Source organism: Trachemys scripta, chromosome 13 (genome assembly GCF_013100865.1).
Source record: "Trachemys scripta elegans isolate TJP31775 chromosome 13, CAS_Tse_1.0, whole genome shotgun sequence".
In the NCBI taxonomy this organism is placed as follows: Eukaryota; Metazoa; Chordata; order Testudines; family Emydidae; genus Trachemys; species Trachemys scripta.
In genome coordinates, this window is record NC_048310.1 from 39,286,450 (window position 1) to 39,312,483 (window position 26,034).

Consider the following 26,034-nt stretch of genomic DNA (forward strand, 5'->3'; position numbering starts at 1 on the left):
AGGCAATGCGTCCAGAAGCAGCGAGGGCAATGTGCAGGAGGGGCTGGGCCCAAGCCAAGACACACTAGCTACAATTGTGTAACAGTTCCGGGGTCTCCCCGACTTCCAGGATGCCGTGCAGCCTGTGCAGGTGCAATGCTCCACACAGAGGGTGTCTGCAGCCAGGCCTGGTCTGAGGGAGAGAATTCCCACACTCCAAGAGGCCGCCCGTCCTGCCCCCCTGCACTCGAGGATGGAGATACAGCTGCATCCCTGTGCATACGGAGCCAGCCGTGCACGGGCTCCGTGCGAGGTGCTGCAAGAGCAGTTGTACCTTTCTCCAGCACAGACCAGGCGGGCAGCTCCTCTCCAGCTAACCCAGGAAACCAATGAAGAGTTTAGCTCATTCTTACCCCCACCCACGAACCCTCTTGTACCAAGGCTGCAGAGCGGCCCCACACTAGCCACATTATGCCAGCCACCCCCCGGGGAGAGAACTGGAGTCAGAGGAGTCACAGGGCAGCATCAGGCAGGAGGCTCGGCACGGTGGGAGCACAGTCTGGGCTGTTGCCCTCGCAGTTTGCGGCTGTAGGTGGGTTTCTTATCCAGGGGTGCTGTGCGCAGCTCCGCTCAGCGCTTGCGTCATGAGCTACAGGTCACCGCCCAGCGGGCTTCAAAGAGCAAATGAATCTAGTGCTGTCAGACCAGCCCCAGGCTGGGGCGGTCACGCTACAGCTCCAGGCAGCAGCCAGCACTCACAGCCTGACACAGGCCCATCTCACAATCCTGTGGTGACCCTGGGGGACAGGCTGGCTGATCGAACAGGGCTCTGTCAGCCCCAGCCCCAAGGACCCAACTGCTCTAAAGTTCAGCAGGGAATTACCACGGCCAGCTTTTGAACAGGCAAGAACTGGCTATGCTGGGTACTGAGCCAAGCTCGTGCTCCATGCTCTGGGGAGACCTGAGCTTGGGCCCCAGTTCCCATGCCTGTCACAGGCCGGCAGAGCTGTGGATACACTGGGGTGCGGGAAGCACATCTCCAACCATCATTGAAGAAGCAGAGCTCACTGGCATGGTTGCACCCGACCCCTCCCAGCTCAGAGGTCTGCAAAGCTCCCCCACTCTCGCACCTGGCCTAGATTTTGCAGGATTGCCCTAGTTTGAAATGGGCTGAGCCTGTCCCAGCCCCTGTGGACCGTCCCAGCGTTCGGAGGAGAGGCAGCGAAGGTCTGATGCAAGAACACTAATCACACTTTATGTTCAGGGTTTGCAGAATTGCAATGAAGTAAGCAGAGCAACGAAGCGGAACACCGAACAATGCGGTGTGCTGAAGCACTGCTCCTGCTAGTCTCACCGGAGCAGTATCCCCAAACACGAGCCACTGCCGCACCCAGGCGAAGGGACTGCTCCGAGGTCACACAGGGAGTCTGTGCCAAGCCAAGAAGAGAACCTGCAAGTCCCAGCTCCTAGCCCCTCTACACACTGCATATCACGGCCTCCCGAATACGCAGAATAAGCCATTCTGGCCTAGAAGATGCAGCTGGATCACCAAGAACCTCAGCAGTGTAGAGAAGGAAGAGAACAGGCCCCCTTAGCATGATCACTAGGGAATTAAACTGAAACAGACACACCAAAGCAGAAGCACACAGAGATGCCACAAAACACACTCAAACAACCCCCATCCTCTGACTGTTCTCCCCAGCATTCCTTCCGGCTCCCTCTGGTTACATCTGAGCACAAGGCCTTGGCTACACTTACCCGCTAGTTCGACGGCTGGAAATCGAACTTCTGGGTTCGACTTATCGCGTCTAGTCTGGACGCGATAAGTCGAACCCGGAAGTGCTCGCCGTCGACTGCGGTACTCCAGCTCGCCGAGAGGAGTACCGCGGAGTCGACGGGGGAGCCTGCCTGCCGCGTGTGGACCAAAGTAAGTTCGAACTAATTCAAACTAAGGTACTTCGAACTTCAGCTACGTTATTCACGTAGCTGAAGTTGCGTACCTTAGTTCGAATTAGGGGGGTAGTGTAGACCAAGCCCAAGGCTCCAGCTGGCAGTCCCACGTCTCTCTTCACTCCCCTGGTCAGGGAGGTTCTGGGCAGAAGAAGGACAGGAAGGACAGTGAGGGTGCAAGTCAGGGTGTTATGCCATCCGGTCTTCCCTCGCCTGTAGGTCTGCAAAGCACCTGGAGCAGTTACCATGCCGCTCTTCCCACTGGCTGTACGCTCTGGGGGCTGTCACTGAACATACTGACTGGATAGGCACCAGTGGATGCACCTTGTTCTGTCTGATGGCAGCTGGATCCCATGGCAGCCATATCTACTGCCGGACCCGGGGACTTGCATCATGCACCCTTCAGCACCGTACTAAACCCTCACGAGTCAGCAGCCCCCCGGGAATGCAATCAGCTAGATGGCCAGACCTTAGATTTCCAGGGCAGAACAACCCTCTGTCTGACCCAAGCTAAACGTACTGACTTCAGGTGTCCTCTCTGGATGGTACCCCAGGCCGGGAGGAGTGTAGTAGCACTCTGCCCACAAAATGAACCCGCTGACTAGCGACACTGCTCTCAATAGGTGCAGCTATTCACAACACAATCACATGCCCCCTCCAGCTCTGCTGCACTCCTTGGACCTGGCTCCCCTTCGGCGCAGCTCAGATACCCTGCTGGCTTCCCCTCCTCAATTGGGGGGAAGGGGGGGGGAATTAAGGGGCAGTCTCTTCCCCCAGCAACACCAGTCATGGCACCAAGCTGAATGGTGTCTCAGACTGTAGATCTTGGTAACGACACATCTTTTCTTTCCTCACGTGCTGTGACAAGAAGCAACACACGTAACACTACCCAGCGTGCTGTGTCGGTCATTACCTCACCCACCTTGTCTACTGAACACTTAACAGCGGCATTGCAAGGATCACTGAGCATCCAAGTGAGTGCCCACTGAGATGGCTTCCCATCTCAGAGCTATGGTTTCAGGCTCTCTGCAAGCTCAGGTAGACATCACTCCATCAGCTGCACATCTGCAAGGTTTTCTTCACAAACCCAACAGCAGGAGACAAAGGACAGCTGAAGCTCTGGAGCTCACGGTGGCAGCTCGGGACATGTCCACCCACCACTCCTGGATTCAGCCCTGCTCCTGGACTGGGGAATGATCTGAAGAAGGTTAGGCAGGGAAGACATGCCAGATTCAGTCTGTGGCACGCTGGATGCTCCGATCTCATATTTAACACTCACGTAGCCGGCGAAGCAGCTAGCACACAGCTCTACCCAGCCTACTCCGAGATAGTGGACTGGTATGCCTACCCTTCCAGCAGACACTGCACACCCAGCGAGCGAAGGTGCAGAGAGCAGTGCAGTGAGGCACAGCTCAGGGAGTATGTACCCTGTACAGCTCGCTACGTGCCCAGTCTGCGCCTCCCACACCTACACTGCTATACTTAGCAGCATCACATCCCGCTGCCACGCGTAGCTACCAACTGCAGCGAGCACGGACACAGCCTGCGGCCCGCAACTACACGCAGCCTACAACCACTGCGAGCGAAGACAAGGTCTTTGGCAGCCTCCCCATGTCTCTCTTTGGGAGTCCCCAGGACAGCATCTTCAGCGCAGGCTCAGCAGCGTGCACCACCATTGCAGCGGGGTGGGCTGCTCTCTTGGGAGAACTCCCAGGTGGCAACTTCACAATGAATGGGCCACAGGTGAGAAACAAGGCCCTGAGGCCGAGGGGCTGGGTAGACGGGAAATGGCCCCCGACAGTGGATCCACGAGAATCCCTCATCTCCCCCCGCAGCAATGGGGCCCACTGGAGCTAGCAATGGGGGCACGTTACAAGAAGCCATATGGGACTAAATGACTCTGGCTCCCAGGAGCAGAGCTCCTCCCTCTATAGGCCATTTTGCCCCCAGCTCTGCCGTAACAGGCTCTATCAACCAGGACTGTTCCAACGCCAACAGTTCTCCACCGGAAAGTGCTGCTTCGATGGCCCAGAGCTGCTCCGCAGGAAGGTGTCTCCAGGGTCGACATACTGGTGGAAAGGTGCCTGGTTGTCCTCCCTCCTGCCTGCTGGCTCCTCACCGATCTCCCGGTTCCCAAGCTCCCAGCAGGCCTGGCAGAGCCAGGATGAAATCGGCTCCTCACAGCTCAACGCTCCCACCAGGAGGAACATTTTGGTGCCTTGGAAATGGCCTCCCAGGTCTGGGAAACTTTGGAGGTCTGTGATTTTCACCCTGTGACAAACTGGGACTGTTCTTAATGTGGTCTGTGAATGCTGAGAAGGGAGTGTGGCTAGGATGGTCTGCATTGGGGGATGAGAGACTGGCAGAGGGAGAATACCTGAGCATGTAACATGAGAACCCAGGAAGGGGCTAGAGGCCAGGTGACACCTTTGCCCTGGAAACGGAACAAAGGGGAGGGAGTTTCAGAGCTGGCTGGTGGAATGGCTGGGAGGCAGGCAGGACTCTGATCTCCCAGGGGGCTATGGTGCCCTGGGACCCCAAGATGCACCTAATTGGGGGAGGTCCTGTTGTCTGTGCCTGCAAGACCTGTCTTGGACTGTGTTCCTGTCGTCTAAATAAATTTTCTGCTTTACTGGCTGGCTGAGAGTCATGGTGAATTGCAGGAAGCCGGGGGTGCAGGGCCTGGTGTCCCTCCACACTCCGTGATACACCCCAATTCGGGACAATCCTCCCCAAAAAACTTCAACATCTTCTGCAGACCTGGGAACCCACCTGCCACCAGCACTAAGCATCGACAGTGTGGAGGCAGTTCCCCACTCGCCACTGCCCCGGGGAGGCAACCCCCCACTCCGACCCCTCTCCGCGCCCAGGGAGCCTCACCAGGAAGGGGCATGCACTTTCGCCAGGTAAACATTAACTCCGCAAAGGTCCCTGCTCAGCACTGTCTGGGCTCCAAGCTCCCTGGAGCCCTCTCCACTCAAGATCCCCACATCAAATAGGGAAAACCCTTCCACACGAAGGGAGGTTTGGTTCGCCTGCCAGCATCTCCGCAGCAAATCCTCAGCGTGCTCACTCGAGGGGAGGGGGAATAAATTCTCCATGCAATAGCATTTCCCATTTAGCTTGAGGGCTGGCACCCAATGGCACTAAGGGGTTAACGCTGACAGGCCAGAACGCGACATGCTGTGTGCATGCCAGGATCTAAGCCCTGAGTGGCGCTGCCCAGCAGACCCTGCTGTGGAGCAGAGGGAGTCACAGAGCCCTGTTAGGAAGCTAATGATGAAATTCAATGCGCCCCTCTTCCCCGGAGACGCACCATGTGCCCCCTAATGATGCAGTGACCAGCCCCCAGAGACACACGGCCCACACCTTTATAACAGGCCTTTGTCTGGCTTTAGGAGGGTGCCTAGACGTGAACAGAGGTGCACCTGCTCCACCGCCCTGAATCCGGCCCTAGCCCAGGGGCTGCGCTGCAGGATCTCCGCTGCCACTGAAGAGCAAGGGCCGCCCGCAGCCCCACTTTGTGGGGTGAAGCGAGCACAGCAGAGGCAGAGCCCTCTCCCCAAGCGCCACCTGCGTCTCCCTGGAGAGGCTCAGTAATTGCCCACCAGCGACAGCACACAGAAGCTGCCAGCCATCAGCTGCGTCTGCTCTGCCAGGAGCGAAGGCAAAGGCCGCTCGTGGCCCCCAGGCCACCCCCAGACAGCCAGCTGATGGCTGCTTGTGGCCACACCGAGCCAGTCTCTGGGGGCGCCCGAGGCTAGAACCATTTTGCTCATCCCTTCCGCTCTCTTTGGAGAGACGCATACGGCCCTGGCTCGGGGCCTTTCCTCTCCACGTCACCCCTTGGACGAGCCGAGCTCACAGCGCTCCCTGCCAGCGGCTGCAGCAGAACAGCAAGTGCAGGCGGCCAGCAGAGCTCCTGCCCCCAGGCCAGCCCGGGGCGGCGGGGCCAGGCACACTCCCGGCAAGTTCAACAAGCTGCCCTTCAAGTGGGAGCTGGGAGGGCAGCGACCACGCGGGGAGGCCTCCAGCTCCCAGAGCCCCTGGGAGTCCTGCAGTAAGGCTCCCCCGGTTCAACACCGACCTACCCCCGACAAGGAGCAAGTAGTGAATGATCTTTCCCCCCCACCCCCCCCCCCCCCGCTGCTCCCCCCCCCTCCCCCTGCTCACAGCTGCTTTTCATTTACAGGGCGACTCAGCAGGGCTAAGACTCATCCCTGGTCAGCCTGCCAAAGGCACCGCTGTCCTCACGTGGCCTGCAGGGTCCACCAGCCCCTCCCCTGGGCCAGTGCAGAGCCAGGAGAGCGAATCCAGCTCAGCCCGGCCCAGCCCAGCTATCCTGCCTGGTTCAAACCCTCTGGTGCGGTTTCAATGCGGGTTGGCAGCTCGCGCCTGCAGCAGGAGCACAGAAAAGGGAAGGGAGAGTGTTTTGCTGCCACAGAACAGCTTCCCCTGCCCGGGAACGCAGTGCGGAGGGGCCCGAGGTACAGCCCTGCGCCGGAGAGATCCCACCCCCAGCTCTGCAGCTGGGGCCTCTGCTGGGCCCATCACAAGGGGCAAAGTGCACGGATGGGCCCTGTGCTCAACACCTGCAACAGGCACGCAGGGCCGCCAGCACACACAGGGCCGTGCGGACAAACCAACAGGCAGGATCCCGCCCTACGGAGCTGAACCTGGACAGACAACAGTGCAAACAAACGGAGACCTGAGTGGGAAAAGGAGCTGGAGGGCAGGACAGTCAGCAACTGCCAGTTCATTCCACATGGCCCAACAGCCACCGGGGGGCCTGGCCCTGGTCACTATCCAAGGGGGTGAGATTCCAGGCTACAACCCTCAGACGTCCAGTCCCCACCTCCAGAACAACTCCGATCTCAGCAAAGCCCAGGCACGTTCCCAGCAGAGCCCCAGCACCACCAGCTGTCACCGCCACACCCTCAGCCTGGGGCCATGGGCAGCTGAGCTGTCCCCAGCCGTTCAGTCCCAGCCCCACACTGGCTCCCCCCAGTGACGAGCCAGCCCTGCTCCATGCTCTGCAGGTCCATCAGGGAGTCAGGGCTAACTGCAGACGGTGCGTCCCTGGCAGAGGTTTCTAACCCATGCCAGTCGCCTCCACTTGCCGGTGCTTCCTGACAGTCCCAAGGCGCCGCTCGGGTCCTCTGCTCATGGTGCAGTGTGGGGAAACTCAACTGTCCAGAGGTCACAGAGAGTTGGCCCGTGGGATTTTGGGATACTATTGGCAGATTCCCAGCACATGAGTCCAGTGGGGCTGAGTCCACACTGCAAAGCAACAGGGCTTGAACCCTGGGTCCCAGCTTGCCAGAGGCTCAGACCCTGCACCCTGTGGGGCGCTAGGGCCCTGGGTCAGCACGACGACACGTGTGTAGACAGAGCTGGAGTTCAAACCTGGCCTTACCCTTCAGTGCAAACACACCTAGGTCCAGCCACACTAGGAAACGGGCCTGGGGCTGATAAGGATGGTTGCCAACAGGCCCTTCCGAGGTGCTGTTGAAAACCATTCAACCACTTGGCGTGGGCAGGACAAACCCATGCTCGGCACTGGTCCCAGAGCCGGGCCCGTCTCGGCAAGTCCCCAGCCCACATTTTGCCCCACCCCAGCCCTTTGCAACACCACTTCAGGGGGCTGCTGCCAACAATCACTGACAGCAACGTGCCAGGTTCTAGCGTAGGCAGGGCCTAGGAGAGAGGGTGAGACAAGCCCAGCAGACCCAGGTTCCCAGCCATCTCACTTCATAAGCTGAGAAACAACTTCCAGGCTGAGCTCTGCTCCTCTGGGCCTCCAGGCCCTGGGGCAAATCCACGTGCAGCAGCTTCCAAGCCTGCACCAAAGGGGGCAGAAACACTGCGAGTCAGTCAGACACTGGACTTCCACCCTCGCCTGGCAGGGACGAGCCCCAGGGCTGCACAGTCAGACAGAGCCATGCTTCTAGGCCAGGCCTGGCCCGCCCTCCGCTCCCACTTCTCCTTTCTGTGTTTACAATCCAACAGGGAAAGGGCCTGTCAGCACCCAAGGCAGCTTAGAGCAGCCCCAGACTTTTACAGCTGCCACAGGCGCTGGGCACTAACCCCCCAACGGACAGAACGTATCCAAGGGACTGCTCTGCAACGGGAATCCGGGGCAGGCAGGGGCTGAACTGGACGGAGCCGGAAGACTGAAAACATAGGAAGATTGGATTCAGGCTACAGAGCGGGCTGCGTACTGTGGTAGCGCCAAGGAGCCCAGTCCCGGACCCCGTTGTGGTAGGCCAGGGGTGGGCAAACTACAGCCCACGGGCCGTGTCCAGCCCGTCAGACCTTTTAATCTGGCCCTCGAGCTCCCGCCGGGGAACGGAGTCGGGGGCTTGTCCCACTCCGGTGCTCCAGCCGGGGAGCGGGGTCGGGGGCTTGCCCCGCTCTATGTTTGCCGTGGCTCCGTGCGGCTCCTGGAAGCAGAGGCATGTCCCCCCTCTGGCTCCTACATGTAGGGGCAGCCAGGGTGCTCCTCACGCTGCCCCCGCCCCAAGCGCTGACTCCGCAGCTTCCATTTGTCCAGGAACTGAAGCCAATGGGAGCTGCAGGGGCGGCACCTGCAGACAGGGCAGTGCGCAGAGCTGCCTGGACAGCGCCGCACCTCCACGTAGGAGCCGGAGGGGGGACAAGCCACTGCTTTCAGGAGCTGCTTGAGGTAAGCGCCGCCCGGAGCCTTCACCCCGCACCACCTTCTGTGCCCCAAACCCCTGCCCCAGCTCTGATCCCCCTCCCACTCTCCGAACCTCAGTCCCAGCCCGGAACACCCTCCTGCACCCCAAACCCTTCGTTCTCGGCCTAGAGCCCACACCCCCAGCCAGAGCCCTCACCACCACCCTCCGCACCCCAATGCCAGCCTGGATTCCCCTCCCACACCCTGAAACCCTCATTTCCGGCTCCACCCTGGAACCCACAGCCCCAGCCCAGAGCCTGAATCCCCTCCCACACCCCAACCCTCTGTCTCAGCCTGGAGCACCCTCCCAAACTCTGAACTCCTCTGCTCCAGCCCCAGCCCGGAGCCCCCTCCCGCACCCATAACACCTCATTTCTGGCCCCACCCCCGAGCCCTCACCCCTGTTCCCAATTCCGTGAGCATTGATGGCCCGCCATACAATTTCCATACCCAGATGTCGCCCTTTGGCCAGAATGTTTGCCCACCCGTGCTAGGCGCTGTATCGACCCAGAACAAAGCTGTCCCTGCCCCCAATGTGAGAGATGGGCCATTTGGGGGGCGGAAGGAGTGCAGTAGTACCCTACAGGTTATTCTATGAACCCCATACTCTGCCCTTCCTCCAGCCATCTTCCTCCTCTCCCACCACAGAAAGCACGTCTCAGGCCAGGAATTCGGGGCATTTTCCAGCCAGCGCTGCAGCTGTCCACATGCAAGTCCCCCAGGGCAGCGCGAGCTCTCAGTATCAGACCCGCTCCCCTCCCAGCACAGTAGGAAATGTCTCATGTGCAACCCGGAGCAATCATTCCAAAAGTATTCATGACTAACGAGATTCCTGCAGCCCTAAGGCGCTGTCAGACACCGAGCTGGGGAGCAGAGTTCATCAGTGAGAGGATGACCAGTGCACTGCGTGGCCCAGGGGGAGTCAAAGCCTTGAAGGCAAGGCTGTCTTCGGCTGCCTCTCACTCCCCCACCCGCAAATCTATTTAACGCTGCAGCTCTGGGGGTGCCGCTGCATGCGCAGCTTGCGGGCCCAAGCCTATGCTCCCCCCACAAAACAGGCAAGTGGAGCCGGGCAGCTGGCATCAGGCTGCTGCACTGGGTGGACTAAAAGCATCCATGCTTAACGCTGTGAGAATCCCCTTGCCTTGTCCTCACTGCTCCCAGACACCGGCTACATTCAGAGAGCTCAGCCCACAATGGCTCCTGGGGACCATTGCCAAGACAGGGTTAACCGCGCCGAACCTGAGCAGCGCGGCAGTTCAGTAGGCCATACCATCCTTTGTGGGCCAAATCCTTATCCCAGCACCCGGCCCCCAAAGCTGGACCGGCCCCTGAGCAGACGCAAGTCCCGGAGTCCCATGACCCCTTTACGAGAGGAGGACAAGCACAGGATGATCCGAGTAGCCACAAACCCTCCACTCCACGTCCTGCAAGTGCTGCCAAGCAGGGATCCCCTGGGGGGGCTGAGCTGCGTGGGGGCGTGCACCCCACCCCACTGGCAAGCAGATCCGTTTCTCCCCCAGGTGACCCACACTACTGTGCCACGGAGTAAGCACTGCTCGGCTTGCTGGGCACCTGAGCCTGTTTTCCCCAAGCCCAGGAGCGCGTGTGAAAGTGCTCTTCGCAGCAGTATTTAGAATTCAAGCAGGAAAAATGCTCTTAAGTGGATTAGGAAAATGCAAAAGGACAAACATGCAAGCAAGCTGCAGAGCGACAGGAAGCAGCTCTAATCACCTCCTGTCCCTTCTGGATGGCAGGGGCCCAAAGCGGGATCACCCCGCAGCCACAGAGACCCCAGAGGAAGTCACGTGCCTGGGGACATGTCATGGAATGACAGAGTTTGTGAAAGCTCCCAACGAGGCTGGGCAGAGGGTGAACCCAGCTACCCCAGAGCATGCTGAAGCCCAGGGCTCAGTCCTCAGAAGCCCCCCGGGAAGGCCCCACTCCAGGACCAGCAGGGACAGGCGCCCGACCCAGGGAGACAGGCGCCCGACCCAGGGAGACAGGCGCCCGACCCAGGGAGACAGGCGCCCGACCCAGGGAGACAGGTGCGCCAGCTGCTCCACCAGAAGCTGAGTATTCCATGGGCGAAGGAGAATTCGGGCCCCTCCCCCTGGCTCTGGCATGCTGCAGTTGCCTGGATGGGTTAGGTTACACTGTGTCCCGCGCTCTCCTCTCTTCTCATGGCTGGGCTCCTCTGTGTGGCTGAGAGAAGCATGGATCAGGCTGAGCCAAGGTCTGACAATGGCCTTCCAGCCTCCCAGCCAGGGGCAGAGGGGAAGGGTTAGGAAGGGAGACACACACCCTGCATTGGCCTGAGACAATACCCTGCAGGGACTGTTCTTGCCCTGCCTCCCAGGGAACAGCCAGCCACGCTCAACGGGCCTTTCCCGTCCCTGTCCTCTGAGGACATGGCGTCGGAGGCGGCACTGGCTTTCTCCAGGCGGGCTTGGACAAGGCCAGCTGACAAAGCTGCCACCTGTGACGCCTCAAAGCAAACCAGCCCCAGCAGCCTGATGCCCAGCCCCCCAGCCCCCAGGGAGGAGACAGGTAGCACTCAAAGGCTCCCCACACCTGGGCCTGCCTCGGCATGGGGCGAGACGAGCTCTTGAGGTTCCTTCCAGCCTGACCTTTCTCTGACTGCTGCGATTCTGTGACTGGCTGCCCGGCCTTCCACCCCGAGCATGCAGCCGCTTCCAACACAGGCTGAGGGGGAGAGTAGATGAGGTAGGCCCTAAATGGCAAATGGGTGAAAACTCTTCGGTTTTCGAGCTTTAACAGCCAGAGCCCCTACATTGGATGCCCTCTGCAAGTGCCCTCCTGTGGGTCAATGAGAAGCAATGCCTGGCAAGGACCTAGTTGCCAGAGGACACAAAAGCAAAACGCCTTCAAAGCGATCCCTAATCGGTTCAGAGGCTGCCCAGAAACACGCAGCCTGCAGCACCAAATTCCCCTCATAACTTACAAAGCTTCTATTTATACAACCAAGAGGAAGGAAGGAAAAGAGAACCCAACGCGTTATCTTGTCTGGCCTGGACAAGTGCCATCTAGTTTAAGGAAGAGTCACCCACTGGTCTCCAAACTTAGCCCCGAACGGGAGGCGAGGGCCCAGATCCTGTGCCCGCCTGCACCACGGTACAGCTGGAGCCCTTAACTGAGGAATACACTTAAAAGTAACAAGGAGTCTGGTGGCACCTTAAAGACTAACAGATTTATTTGGGCATAAGCTTTCGTGGGTAAAAACCTCACTTCTTCAGATGCAAAAGTGCACTTCTTCAGTGAGGTTTTTACCCACAAAAGCTTATGCCCAAATAAATCTGTTAGTCTTTAAGGTGCCATCAGACTCCTTGTTGTTTTTGTAGATACAGACTAACACGGCTACCCCCTGACACTTGACACTTAAAAGTGAGCTGCAAAGGAAAACCCCCATACGTTCCCCCCCCACACACACACACTGATTTTTGTCTGGCAGGTTCTCGCATCTTGATTTTTGTCCTTATACATATCAGAGTGTCAAGGCTGGTCTTTCCTTTTTCACTGGAAAACTCAAATGCGACCTGGGAGTTCACATAGCCCTTTAACAAAGAGGCTGGGACACTGCCTCCTTAGCAAGGAGAGCTTGGGTCACAGGTTTTCAAGGAGTCGGAATAAATATCACTTTCCATTTCACTTAATTGGGTTCTGCTTCCACAGAAACCCTGATGTCCTAAATCTCCCAGCTCTCCAGTCAGCCACAGCGTCTTCCATGATAGAGAGACAGAGACAGAGATATCACACACACCCCTTTCATTTGGAAAACACCAAACGCCCCTTTGGAGCTCTCTGTAATCATCATAAAATGGGGGAAAGGAGCACAGGCCTGATTGCTTTCTCTGTGCCGGTCACCTTTCAAGAGGGCTCTCACAGTAGCTGCTTTCGGCTCTCAGGGGCCATGAAAATGCTTCTTGGTAATTTAAAAGCGAGGCTCCCCTCGGCTGATCCTGCTGGCACACACAGGCTCAGAGAACTCAGGGGCACAGCCCTGCTGTTTCAAAAACACCCCATCACTGCAATACTTTTACCGTCAAACCAAACCTATCCACTGCACACTGTCCTCCCCGGCTGGACTCTTGTGTGCCATGCCTTAGCTACCAGCAAACAACTAAACAGGCCCGGGATCAAAAACAAGCCACGGACGGGGGGGGGGGGGGGGGGGGGGGGGGGGGGGAAGGGGGCCGCGGCAAGGAGCCGAAACGTTTCATCTGTAAATGACACCCCACCAAGCTGAGGAAACTCGTCCAGCCCCAGCCCCTGAACCCACACGGGCCGCTAGCTGGACACAGAGTCCGGCAGGCAGCGAGGCAATCGAAGCCAGCTGGCACCTGGGGACTCCTTGCCAAAGGAGGTTACAATTACTCGGCAATGACATGGACAATGACGAGTGCTCAGTGTCCCCCGGGCCCGTGCGCCCCGCTCCAACGAGGGGTGCGGGGGAGGGTGGAGAGGGGGCTGCGCACCGGCCGGGGGAGCAGTGCCCGGCGCCCCCCAGCCAGCCCGACCTGCGGAGCCCGGCCCGGCCGCAGGGGCCGCCCCCTCCCCAGCCCGGCTCAGCCCGGCCCGGCCCGGCACTTACATGGCTGCAGCAGCCGCTCGCTCCGCTCCGCTCCCCGCCGCGCCGCGCCGCGCCGCCTGCCCCCCACACAGCGCAGCGGCGGCCCGGACCCAGCAGCGCGGCCCGCAGCCGCCGCCTCCTCCAGCCTCTGGGCGGGGCCCGCGGCTGCGAGTCCCTCCCCCGGCCCGGCCCACGCGGGGCCCCGGCGGAGCTCGGCCGCACACGCAGCCCGTCACCCTGCCCGGGGGCTCTGATCTCCCTTCCCATCCCCTGGGCGAAAGGGGCGCAGCGAGCCCAGCCCCGGCCCCGTGGGGGGCTGGGACGTGGCGTGTCCTGGGGTAGGGCTCAGCCCCCGACGCCTGCACAGGATCCGTGGGGCTGCGGCGCGTCCGTGGGGCGGGGGTCACTCAGACCCTGATGTCTGTACAGGCTCCTCGGGGACATGGTGTGTCCGGTGGGCAGGGCTCAGCTCCCCGCCCCTGCACAAGACCCTTGGGGACACGGCGCCCACGGGGTTCGAGTTACCACTGTATCAAACCCATCTGCCCCATTACTGTGCTTAAACTGGCCTGGGCCCAGGGCCCTGTGGGTGACTTGCCCTCCCTTATCACTGCATAACACCTAGCGTGCAGAGCCTGGGGGCAGGCGCACCAGTGCTAACCCCCCGCCCCATCCCCAACATGGGCCTGGAGTGGGGGGTGGGTAACGGAGTGAGGCGGACACCCTAGACCTGGGGTCTAAGTGGGATCTGATCTGAATATAGCTGGTGGATCTGATGAGACCCAAACTACCACAGTGCAGCCAGTCCAACCCCACTCCCACCCCAGCCAGGCCTGCAAACCTGTGACTGGCAAGGGCCAGAGCCAAGAGTGAGTTATGGGGGATAAATATATCTCCTCTCTGCTCCAGCCGCTATTTATAGAACCGGCCTCAAAGGGTTCGCTTTGTTGTTATTACATCCACTGCTCTCTGATTTCCACGTTCCATCAGCCCTGCAGGCTCCCCGCCCCAAGCAGCCTGAAAGGCCAGTGCCCAGCGGCAGGAGGAATTGTCTGTATATTTCATTTTGATTGACAGGAGATGTCAAACTATCACGAGGACGGAGACAGCTGTGTGTGTGCAGCTCTACAGATCCGACCCATAGACTCAGGGCTCTGCTCTCCGGGCCAAGTACCCGCACGCAGTGGGCAGCTCAGGCAAGAGAAGATGCCCCTGCCTTGCCAGGAAGGCTGGTTGCATGGCAGAGCTAACGCAGCCCAGACAGAAGAGGTGGGCAGGGCCAGGGATGAGACCTTACCAAGCAGCTGGGCACACCGGAGAGAGAAATGATTCAGAGTGCTCCCACGCCCCTTCCAGTGGAAGCCACGCCCTCTATGAATGGCTCCCTGTGTCAGGCCCCTGACTTAACTTCCCTGGACAGGACACCCAGGCAGCCCTGCGTCAGGGGTTCTAGCCCAAGGCCCGTCAGAAGCTCGCCCTGGCTCAGGGACGGAGAGCAGTGCCTCCCACAGCCAGAGAGGAGCAGTGGAGGAGGAGCAGCGATGGACGGGGTTGCTGGTTTGTGAAGCAGAATGGAAACTGGGACTCACTCGGGGCAAGTCTACATTACAAAATTAAATCAATCTAAGTTAGGTCGACGTAGAGCGACCACAGGCATTACTGCAGTGGTTCAGGTCCACACGACGCCCCATCTGTGGGTGGTGTGCGTCCTCACCAGGAGTGCTTCCACCAATTTAACTGGGTAGGCACTGACAGTGGGAGCCCACTGCCCTGGGGCTGACAGCCTGAGCTGTCACCCAGGCGTGGGACTCATAGCTCTGGCTGTCAGTCCTGAGGTCAGGGGGCTCCAGCTGTGAGCCCCGCGTAGGGCCAACAGCCAGCAGGCGCTGTAAGTAACCTAACTACCCCGACCTGAGCACTGCGCCTCTCGCGGAGGTGGAATTATGAGCTCGGTGGAGCAACGTTGTAGTGTAGACACTGACAGAGTTTCCTTATATCGACCTAACTCTGTAGTGTAGACCAGGCCTCAGTCTCCCCCGCCCAGAAATCCTACCCCCGAAATGCCATCAGGTGTAAGTGCAAGGAGCCATTCCCCACCCCTTCCTTCACTGCCGACTTACTGTCAGGAACGGAACAAACCCAGAGCACCTGCTCTCCCAGAGCCCTGGGATTTGTAGCAATGTCCCTACAATGGAACTCGTCGGGTCGCTGTGAATGCCGCTTGCCGGCGGAGATTTTTGCTGATCAGAACAGGAGCTAGATACAGTAACGACAAAGTGCCTGTTCTCCGCCCAACACGAGGGCTCCTGAGTGGAAGGGACAAGTACTGCGAGGGAGGCTTCAGTGCAGCATTGCGTCCAATACCAACATCCATCTTGACTGCACCTTGCATCCCTAAGCACTTTGCAAGCTGTCTGCGTACATCAGCACTGAAATGCAGCCACCTCGGGGGCGGAAAGACACTGCACCCAACACGGCAGGGGGAGAGGAAGAGGAACTTGCCCAGGGGCCCTGAGGCAAACCCCTATTTGGACAGAAAGTGCTGGGAGGTTTGTAATGGCTGTGCCAAGCAGATGTTAATCTTGCTGTTTAAAGGGTCTTAAACTGCCTCCACTCAGTGGCCTCCCTTGGGGCTGGATGGTGCTGCCCCAGTGATCTCCCTCCCAGTCCTTCCTGCCTCCTCTCTTGCATGCAATGTAGCCGCAGTGGATGAAGAGCTCTGTGGGCTCAAAGCCTGTCTCTCTCTCCAACAGAAGTTAGTCCAATAAAGGACGTTACCTCACCTGCTGGGTCCTCCTCTCTTGGTCGCCGGGCTACGGTGCAGCGCACCGTACGGGGCCCTGGGTTAGACCCTTAGGGCTGCAGCTGGCGCCGTTGCATAAGGAGAGAGGCAGTGCATGGGCCCCTGGGCCTCACAGCAGAAGGGAGATGTTGGGAAATGAGCTGGGAAGAGAGTGATCAGCGCTGGCCCATTCTCAGGAAACAGGGACAAAATGATGAGAGACTGAGCCCACACTCTGTGCCACGCGCTGCCCCACCAGCTCCCAGACAAGCCCGCTGTCGGGTTCAAGGATTGTCCCAAAGGTGACAGGCGGCTGTGTAGGGACTAGGGCCCAGATCTGCAAAGACGTGTAGGCGCCTAACTCCCCCTGCCAGCAATAGAGCTGTGAGGATCTGGGACGAAGCTCAGCAGCTTCTGAGCAGAGAGGTGTGACAGTCAGTCGGATTCACGCTCACTCACCGTCCGGGAAAGCACCACACTGGCCCCAGCGGGAGCACAGAAGCCACCATGATGCTCCAAGGGGGACCAAAAGCCAGACAGCATCTGTGCCCTCCGCAGTGCCAGCGCACTGGCCGGAGTCTCTCTAGTGCGCTGGATATGGCTCCTTCAGAGCTAAGCAACGGGGCACAAGTATTCACCTGGAGCCCATTGCTGTGCCTCGTTTCCAGGGCTCCCGCTCCCGAGACTGGTCCTCAGTGTGCAGCCATCACCAATCTCTCTAGCTCCCTCTCGCGCTGGCACCGATTCAGAGCCAGGGTGCAACCCTATCGGATTGTTTCCATGGGAACTCCCAGGGGCCAGTGGGACCTGCAGGCGGGAAAGAACAGGGGCTTTGCTTGCCCAGAGCCAGATCCTGCGTCCAAAGGAGACGCTGTCAGCGCCCTTCACCCCTGGGTGTGCTGGGGCCCCCGGGAGTGCTCCGGACTGAGTCGCTGGGTGGCAAGCCCGTTACTCTCTGACATAGCACCATGGCCAAGGCCTCTCCTATGGATTTCTGGATAGCCCCTCATCAGGAAGGTTTCTGACCGTCAGAGGGGTGAAATATTGGAACAGCCTTCCGAGGGAAACGGTGGGGGCGGAGGACCTGTCTGGTTTTAAGATTAAGCTAGATAAGTTTATGGAGGGAATGGTTTAAGGGGATAATGTGATTTTAGTCAAACGAACAGTGTGCCATCGCTGGTAAATAGTATCAATGGCCAATGAGGGTCAGGCTGGAGACTCTTGCCTGCATGCTCGGGGTTCTACTGATCGCCATATTTGGGGTCGGGAAGGAATTTTCATCCAGGGTAGATTGGCAGAGGCCCTGGAGGTTTTTCGCCTTCCTCCGCAGCATGGGGCAGGGATCGCTAGCAGGAGGGTTCTCTGCTAATTGAAGTCTCTAAACCACAGGATTTGGGGACTTCAACAGCAGAGTCAAGGGAAAGGGGTTGGGATGGCTTTGTGGCCTGCATCATGCGGGAGGTCAGACTAGATGATCATAATGGTCCCTTCTGACCTTAAAGTCTATGAGGAGAATGCTGGAGCTGCCAGGCACTGAAGGGGTTACACTTTGCCCCAGGAGGCAGGATTGGTTGATGCATCAGAGGCCAGGCAGGAGTCCCAGAGCCTCCCACTCCCAAGAGGGTTAACACCCACAGGGGAAAGGGCTGGTCCGGGCCGCAGGGGCATGGCCACAGGTGGGCCCAAATCGGTGCCTCAGGCAGAAGCCAATGTCTGAATGGCTGTGGAGGAGGAAGAGCAGGTGGCTCTTGGCCCCTGTGTGGAACGCCATGGCCTCTGCCCAGCGCTACAAACTTCTCCTGGCTGCCCACCCGCCCCTGCCTGGCTCAAATCAGGCCTGCCCATGGGGCTTCAGTGATCGCCCCCCTTTCCCTCCCCCAGCTCCCTGCACACAGATCCCTTCTCTGCACCCAGCTACCCCGTTACACTCCTGACCCTGGCATTCAAATACACGATGCAGTAATACTTAATATGCAATATCAATTATTTCCTGTCACATTGGACCTTTGGGCATTGCTTATCCATCATAAGTTGGGGCCCAGCCAAATTTCCACTCCTAGCTCTGCCACTGCCATGTAATATTTCCACCCTGGCATCTGCCTATCCCACCCTGCCTGCTGGCCGTGGTCGGCCAGCTGCCCCCAGACAGCAGGCAGGGGAAGGGCAGGTGATAAAGCACGGAAAGGAGAACTCAAGGTGGAAGGAAACAGGGCTCCCTGCTATTACTCACTGGGCCCAGGGCAGCTGTAGCCACGGCCTCATTCCCTCCACTCACCCTGCCAACGTCCCGTTCTGACTGGTTCACAGACTGGGGTCCTGCCCTCATCCCTCTTCAGAGAGACTCTGGGCCTGAACTCACTAGGGTCCATGGTCATGAGCCCCCGGGGGCCCCTAACCCCCAGGAGCCCAACCATGTGGCAGCCCCATTCCGTGCAGCGTCCTCCTTGCACTACCACCCAGCCAAGTCGCACCACGTGCCTACAAGCAGAACTGATTGAGCCTTGGCAGACAGGCCACTTGGCAGCGAGGCCAATACAGGCAGGAGGTGAAATGATGTGGCTGAGGCCACATGGTCACAAGTCAGGAGCCGCACTGCACTGGCCCCGGTGTTAACCCCACAGTCTGACTCGCCAGTGACTGTCAGGGAGGAGCGTGAGCAGCACCAACCGCAGGCGTGCAGCAGCGCCCGACAGGGTGTGCACCCCCTCACACGCCTCCAGCACGAGCGCGCGGGCTGTCGGACTCCGCCCCAGCCCCACTCCCCAGCACGTGCTGCAGCTTTCAGGAGCCCACGCTGCGCGCACACGGATAATTATCATTCCCTCCTGCTGGGGCGTGCGGCGGGATGAGTCACGCACTCCTCCTGAGTCGCTGCCTGTGCGATCCAGCCCGTGTCAGGGGGAGACACAGGCAGCCACACAAGTCAGGCAGCTTCTTCCTGCTGTGGGGCAATTGTCATAGTTACAGATGCAAAGTGACAACCCAATCTCGTTCCTTTTTCACCTCTCCCAGAACTGCTGGCAGAAGCACACGGGGGTCAGAGCTGGAGCCACCCCGTCAGGAAGCTTTCTCTGCCTCCAACCCCTTTTGGCAGGGCCCTGACCAAAGGGAAGCAAGAATCCAGATAATCCAGCTCTGTAGGCAGGGCGTGCGGGGCTCTTCCTGCCCTCGACTAGCATATTCCTCCGCTCAGCGGGAGCAGGCCCGGACCTAGGAAGCTGTAGACCAGTTCATCTAAAGCCGCGGTGGCTAACCTGAGCCTGGGGAGCCAAATTTACCAATGGACATTGCCAAAGAGTCACAGTAATATGTCAGCAGCCCCCCCTCAGCTCCCTCCTCCCCCACTGCTCCCAGCGCCTCCCGCCCAAAAGCAGCCCCCCCTCAGCTCCCTCCTCCCCCACTGCTCCCAGCGCCTCCCGCCCACCAGCAGCCCCACTGATCAACACCTCCCCGCACCTCCTGATCAGCTGTTTCGTGGTGTGCAGGAGGCTCTTGGGGGGAGGAGCAAGGGCACGGCAGGCTCAGGGGAGGGGGCGGGAAGGGGTGGAGCGGGGACAGGGTCATGGCAGAGCCAGGGGCTGAGCAGTGAGCACCGCCCGGCACATTGGACAGTTGGCGCCTGTAGCTCCAGCCCTAGAGTCGGTGCCAATACAAGGAGCCGCATGTGGCTCCGGGGCCACAGGGTGGCCACTCCTGATCTAAGGTTCTAAAGTCCCCAAGATTGCAGAGGGCTGCAGGGCTCTCCGGCAGACTGTAAATTGATGGCTAGCATAGAGATTCCCACTCAGATTAATGGAAGACACTCCAGCCACACGGAATGCATCAAAGAGGTCTCCTGGATTTGATTGGCAGGGAAGCCAGCAAAAAACGTTCCCGCAAGCCACATGTAAAGGAGAAGTGGCTGAGATACCAGCTGGCTGCCAGAATCCAGTCCTGCTGGCACAGAAATCTGGTGCCAGGGTTTCACAGCCCCTATGTATGAGCTAACGAAACCAGCACTAGCAATAAGTCAGACCCCATCGGCTTGTCAGGTCACCTGGGTTCTTGTGCCCACCTGCAATGGCTTCTGAGGACAATCCCTGGGAGACACCTGGGGAGAGCTTTAATGGGGGGAATACTCCCTCAGGGAGGCTGGGTATCAAAGTGGGTATATCTGGAGGCCCCTCAGCATCTTGGCACTGTCTTCTGAGCAGTTCCCAGGCCTGGGCACCTCTCTCCAGTGTGCCTCGACAGTGACAGCTCTGCTCTGGGTCCCTGTGTAAAGTGCGTCTTTGCTACTGGTTCTCCATTGCTCAGAGCGCCTCCCTCAGCCGTGCAGAGGGGGTGCAGCGCTCCCTCTCTGACTGCCTCCGAAGGGCTCAGCAGTTTGTTCCCTTGAAACGTTCCCCGGCTGGATTCGATAGAGCTCAAAGGCCCCGGCCTGGTCTCCTGAGGGAATAAAGGAGACAGTGTCCTGTACTGAGATCCAGAAGCAGCAGCAGGGTCACTCTGCTCGCTCCCCTCCAACCCGATCTTTGAATCGTATGTTTCTGCCCCGTCGGAGTCCAGGACTGAGGCCTGGAGAGACTCTGCTGATCCAGGTCCTCTGCCAAGACAGATGTTTGATTTGAGCCTTCTGATGGGGGAACAGAAAACAAAGAGAAACGCCTTGGCACAGCCCCAGGAGGACACAGGCCTGGCAGCGGGGAGTGCGTCTGCTGAGAGCCAGCACGATGGCACATTGCAGGCCTTGGGGCCGGTATGCAGCGCCGACGAAGCTGGCTACGCTTTAAAGGGTAACTTTCTCCTGCAATAATAAACAGGAGCGGCCACATTCTTCCCCAGTGTCACTCCACTGACGCCCATGGAGCGACACCGGAGAGAAATTTGGCACCAGGAGCTTGAGCTTGAGGGCCAGGCTTGTCTCTGAGCAGTAGGGTAAAACCGGGAGCGGCTCCGTTGCAGTCAGGGGGGTGGAATCTGGCTGAGGGTCCCACGTCTTAGCACTCTGATTAGTGCGGTCATTGCTGTGCACGTGTGAGGGACACAGTCTGCTCTGTTTGCTCGTGCTGCTGTGACCAGTGCAGTCACAGTGCAGACAGGTCCCAATGTGCCTGCGGCCTGCCGAGTGCGTCTGTGCTAAGGCTCTTGCAATGGAGGGGTACATTTGGTTTGGAAAGTAAAAATTGCGCCCTTATTGCTGGGACACATAAATCCAGCTGCACGGGGACTCAGAGCAGGGCCGGCTGCCTACGGAAGGGGATGTACACACCCAATGGCTTCAAATAGCTGGACATGAGAAGCCAAGATCTTCATGGAGCCGAACATCTCCACTGGTAACGGACAGTAGCTCAACTCAGCTGCACAGCTCTCCAGACTGGCCTGGGCTATCCTGTCGGTGTGGCAGATCCATTGGCCTCCCCTGCCAAGATGATGGGAGATCCCAGTGGTGGAGCTGGGCCGGAGCCTCAGACCCTTTCTCTTCAGTGGGTGGAGGCAGGCAGGGGACTCCTGCAAGAAGCAGGGGTGAATGGATTTCCTCTTCCTCTCCCCCTGCTGTGTTGGGTGCAGTGTCTTTCCGCCCCAGAGGTGGCTGCATTTCAGTGCTGATGTATGCAGACAGCTTGCAAAGTGCTTAGGGATGCAAGGTGCAGTCAAGGTGGATGTTGGTATTGGAAGCAATGCTGCACTGAAGCCTCCCTCGCAGTACTTGTCCCTTCCACTCAGGAGCCCTCATGTTGGGCGGAGAACAGGCACTTTGTCATTACTGTATCTAGCTCCTGTTCTGATCAGCAAAAATCTCTGCCGGCAAGCAGCATTCACAGCGACCCGACGAGTTCCATTGTAGGGACATTGCTACAAATCCCAGGGCTCTGGGAGAGCAGGTGCTCTGGGTTTGTTCCGTTCCTGACAGTAAGTCGGCAGTGAAGGAAGGGGTGGGGAGTGGCTCCTTGCACTTACACCTGATGGCATTTCGGGGGTAGGATTTCTGGGCGGGGGAGACTGAGGCCTGGTCTACACTACAGAGTTAGGTCGCTGTAAGGGAACTCTGTCAGTGTCTACACTACAACGTTGCTCCCGCCACGTAAGTCACCCACTCCACCAAGCTCATAATTCCACCTCCGCGAGAGGCGCAGTGCTCAGGTCAGGGTAGTTAGGTTACTTACAGCGCCTGCTGGCTGTTGGCCCTACGCGGGGCTCACAGCTGGAGCCCCCTGACCTCAGGGCAGGCAGCTGCAGGCTCTGCTCTAGCCAGACAGAGGAGAATTACCAGCTGTCTCCTCCTGCCCCATGTGGAAGGGGCCTTGCAGAACATGCACCAGCCCTGGGATTGCAGAACTGTCATGCTCTGACCCCCAGCCCCCAATCCTGGTTGAACTAGAACATTTCCTGCATTTAGGGCTGCCCGGGAAAGGGGCAGGCTACGCTCGGACCCCCCCTTGACAGGGACCCCCTCCATCCCAATGCACCGCAATCCAGCACACAGCTGTTCTCTACTTGCTTTACCTGTAAGGGGTTAAAAAGTCTCCCTGAGATGCATAGGTAAAAGGAAGGGAGTGGGCACCTGACCAAAAGAGCCAATGGGAAGGCTAGAACTTTTTAAAATTGGGAAAAAAAACTTGCCCTTCCTCTGTCTGTGGTTGTTCTGGGGAGAGGCAGACAGGGGGCAACTATGCTGTAGGAAGCTTCGGGCTAAGTATGAAAAATCATCGGTATCATACCTAGAAACTACTCATTTGAAATCCAGAGATGTAAGTAGATCAGGAAATGTCTAGGAAGACGCGATTACGTTTATCTCTTTTATTTCTTTATGGCTTCTGGACTCCTCTGGGCTAACCCCAAATGCTTTTTGTAACCTTTAAGCTGGACCTCAAGAAAGTTATTCTTCATGTTTAATCTTTGTAAGTGTTTTTTTTTTAATCTAACAATAGTCTGAGTTTCCAGATGTATTTTCTTTCTTTTTGTTTTTAATAAAATTCACCTGTTTTAAGAACAGGATTGGATTTTTGTGTCCTAAGAGGTTTGTGCACAGGTTGTTTAATTAGCTGGGGGCAACAGCTGATTTCCTTTGTTTTTCTTTCTCAACTCTTCCCCAGAGGGGGGTGAAAGGGCTTGAGGGTACCCCACAGGAAGGAGTTCCCAAGTGCGCCTTCCTGGGTTCTCAAAGGGGTTTTGCACTTAGGTGGTGGTAGCATCTACCCATCCAAGGTCAGAGAAAAGCTGTAACTGTGGGAGTTTAATACAAGCCTGAAGGGGCCAGTATTTTAGGGCCCCACCTTCTGCACTCAAAGTGCCAGAGTGGGGAATCAGCCTTGGCCCAGCCGCTCCTCCATCTCCATCTATAGCAGGGTGGATGGGCCAAATCAGGGCGGAGTTGCACCCTGTTGTAGGCCCTTGCAATGTTGGGAGGAGGTGTGCATTCACCATGGCATCCCTTCCAACCCCCTCAGCACTTGGGGGCAGCAGGCTGGCTTCTCTCATGCTATGCAGGCCTAGCAGGCATGGTAAGCCAGCCTGTGGGGAGCTGGCCCTCCTGCGCTCAGGGCTCCCTCCCCCATGGGGGGCACTAGTGACATTCCTAGTGCAAGCCTCACAGCACCTGGGGGGGCGACATGAGCCATGGGGCCAGCCGTGGCATTGCACTCGGGCTGAATCTGGCCTGCTCACAATGGCACGGCCCCATGGCACAGAAAGGGTCCCCAGCACAGAGCAGACCCCTCTCCTCCGGGACCGGTCACTTTTCTCCCTCCTGCTCCCCACTTTGGCTCTCCTGACCTTTCCCCCAAGGTCGCTTGCTGTCCTCCCTCCTGCCCAGGTCCCTCCATGGAGCTCACTCTATCAGTGCCCTTTCCTCACATGGCTCTCTGCTGGTACAGCTCCCTGTCCCAGTTCTGCAGCCTTACTAGAGCACTGGGGGGTATCACAGCACCACCTACTGGTCTGGCTTCAGGCGAGATGCTGCCTCAGTTTCCCCTCACTCGGGGGCCAATTGCATGCCTGCTTTTCTACCACATAAGGTGCTAGCCTGTCTCCCAGCCCATGAAGGACTCTCAACCACACTGACGCCTTCAGGGCACCATGTTATTAATTCAAACAAAACTCACACAGGCTGCTGGGACCCCGGCTTGTCACTGCCTCCCTCCCTGGGCCTCAGCACTATTTACCCAGTCTCAGCCTCCCTCCCACAGCCCCCTTTCACCAGCGCTGGCTCAGCTCTTTATATCCAACACCTGACCCCTTCCCAGCTGGCTCGGATCAATGTCCAGGCACATCCAGCCCCAGGCCCCAGCCCTTCAAAGAGCCTGGCAGTCTATTAAGTATGTGACCGCAGCTCTCAGCATGCAAGAGAGACTCTGGGCTCTGCAAGGTGCGGGGAATAGCTCGGGGCAGACACAGCTGCACCCCCACTGTGCTCCAGCCACGAGGCGCTCTGCTCTAGCAGGGTGTGTGGGTGGGTCCACACTCTGCTGCCCTGAGCGTAGGGGGCCTGGTCACGCTACTCCTCACCTGGACGGCTTCCATGGCGCATTCTCTAACATCCCGGGGGGGGGGGGCTGGAGAAAGATGGGAGGAGCTGGGGGCCAGGGTCATGAGTTCTCTGCCTGATGCTCTTTGAGTGCGGTTGGTGGATTGCTGAGAGCCGCGCTGGCCAGCTGTCTGGGAGCACCAAGCGTTCCACTCCCGGGAGAAGGTCACCCAGAAGTGACCGTGAATTCCCAGACCCAGTCTCTATGGCCCCCCTTCTGCCTGTTCTCTGGGTGGGGGGCTCCGGAGCTCACGCTGTGACCCTCACAAGTACAGGAAGGCAGAGGTTGAAAACAAACACCCTCCCCTTTGCAGAGAGCTTTTGCCACTGGTTTGGAGCAATCTGGGAAGGCCACGGAACTGGTCAGGTGCTTTGGAAAGCTTTGCCCTGTGGGATGCAGGAGCCAAGGCCTCAAGGCTGTAGGGACTGAGTCACCGGTCAGCTCCGTCCCAAGGCTCCGAGTGCCTAGGTCAGACTTGGGCGCCTGCATCACTCGGGTGCTTTTGAAAAGCTGTCCCCTCCCCCGTTTGTAACCCCCTTGGCGCGGAGGACTAGCTTTCCCTCGGGGTTTGTACAGCACCAAATCCAGTCCCCCGCGTGACACGCACAGAAACAGCCACCTCCCCCACCGCACTGTCCAGCGAGCACCGTCATCGGCCTCCTCTCTCCAGCAGGGCCACGGGGCTGAGATCTGGGGGAAACCCGGCCCTCAGGTGCTGTCTTTTTACCTGCCAGCTCCAGGCAGCAAGCGATCAGAGCATTTCTGTGCTGAGATGACAGGCAGAAGACCTGGGCCTTGAGCAGGGCCTCAAGCTGCAGCCCCTAGCCCCCAATCTAGGGACACAACCAGTCCCCTCTTTCCAAACCCAAACCTATTCTAATGCCGGAATCGAAATCAGCAGGCAGCCACATCCGAACACTCTGTGCAGGACTGGTCACCCCAACCCGGCAAGGCCGGTGCAGAACTGCAGGAGGTTCAGAGGTCAAGAGCCCAGAAAAGCTCTCCTATGAAGACAGGTTGAAGAGCCTGGGACGGTTACCTAAGGATTTTAGGACACGGTCGTGCCGCCAAAGCCGTGCTGCTCCAAGGCACGCAGTGTAGCTGCTGTTTGTCGGCAGGAGAGAGCTCTCCTGCCAACAAAATCTTCCACCTCCCACGAGTGGCAGAGCGCTCCTGCCAACCAAGCGCTGTTCACACCGGTGCTTTTCATCAATAAAACTTTTGTCTGTCGGGGGTGTGTGTGTTTTTTTAACACCCTGAATGACAAGTTTTGCCGACAAAGTTCCAGTGTAGACAAAGCCTTAGAAATGAGAAGAGGGGCCACAATAGAAGTCCAAAAAATGCTGCCTGGAGTAGAGGAGGGAGATGGGGAGCAGCTGTTCTCCCAGTCTCAGAACAAGGGGGCAGTCAATGAAATTGAAAGGTAGGAAATTCAAACATCGATAAAAGGAAATCTCCCTGCCCCCAACACATAATTAGCCTGTGGAACTCACTGCCACATGAAGTCATTGCAGCCAGGAACTGA

General features: G+C 58.5%; 1 protein-coding gene across 2 annotated transcripts in view; it reads right to left on the reverse strand.

Annotated features, from left to right (window-relative positions):
* Window positions 1-26,034, reverse strand: part of RIPOR1 (RHO family interacting cell polarization regulator 1) — a 102,909-nt gene that overhangs the window by 69,942 nt on the left and 6,933 nt on the right. The window contains exon 1 of one of the 2 annotated variants that reach the window (XM_034788341.1): window positions 13,242-13,357. The exons of the other annotated variant lie outside the window; for it this stretch is intronic. The gene's annotated coding sequence lies outside the window, so the exon portion shown is untranslated. Of the gene's footprint in view, window positions 1-13,241; window positions 13,358-26,034 lie in introns of those variants that run through there. 2 annotated transcript variants of the gene reach the window in all.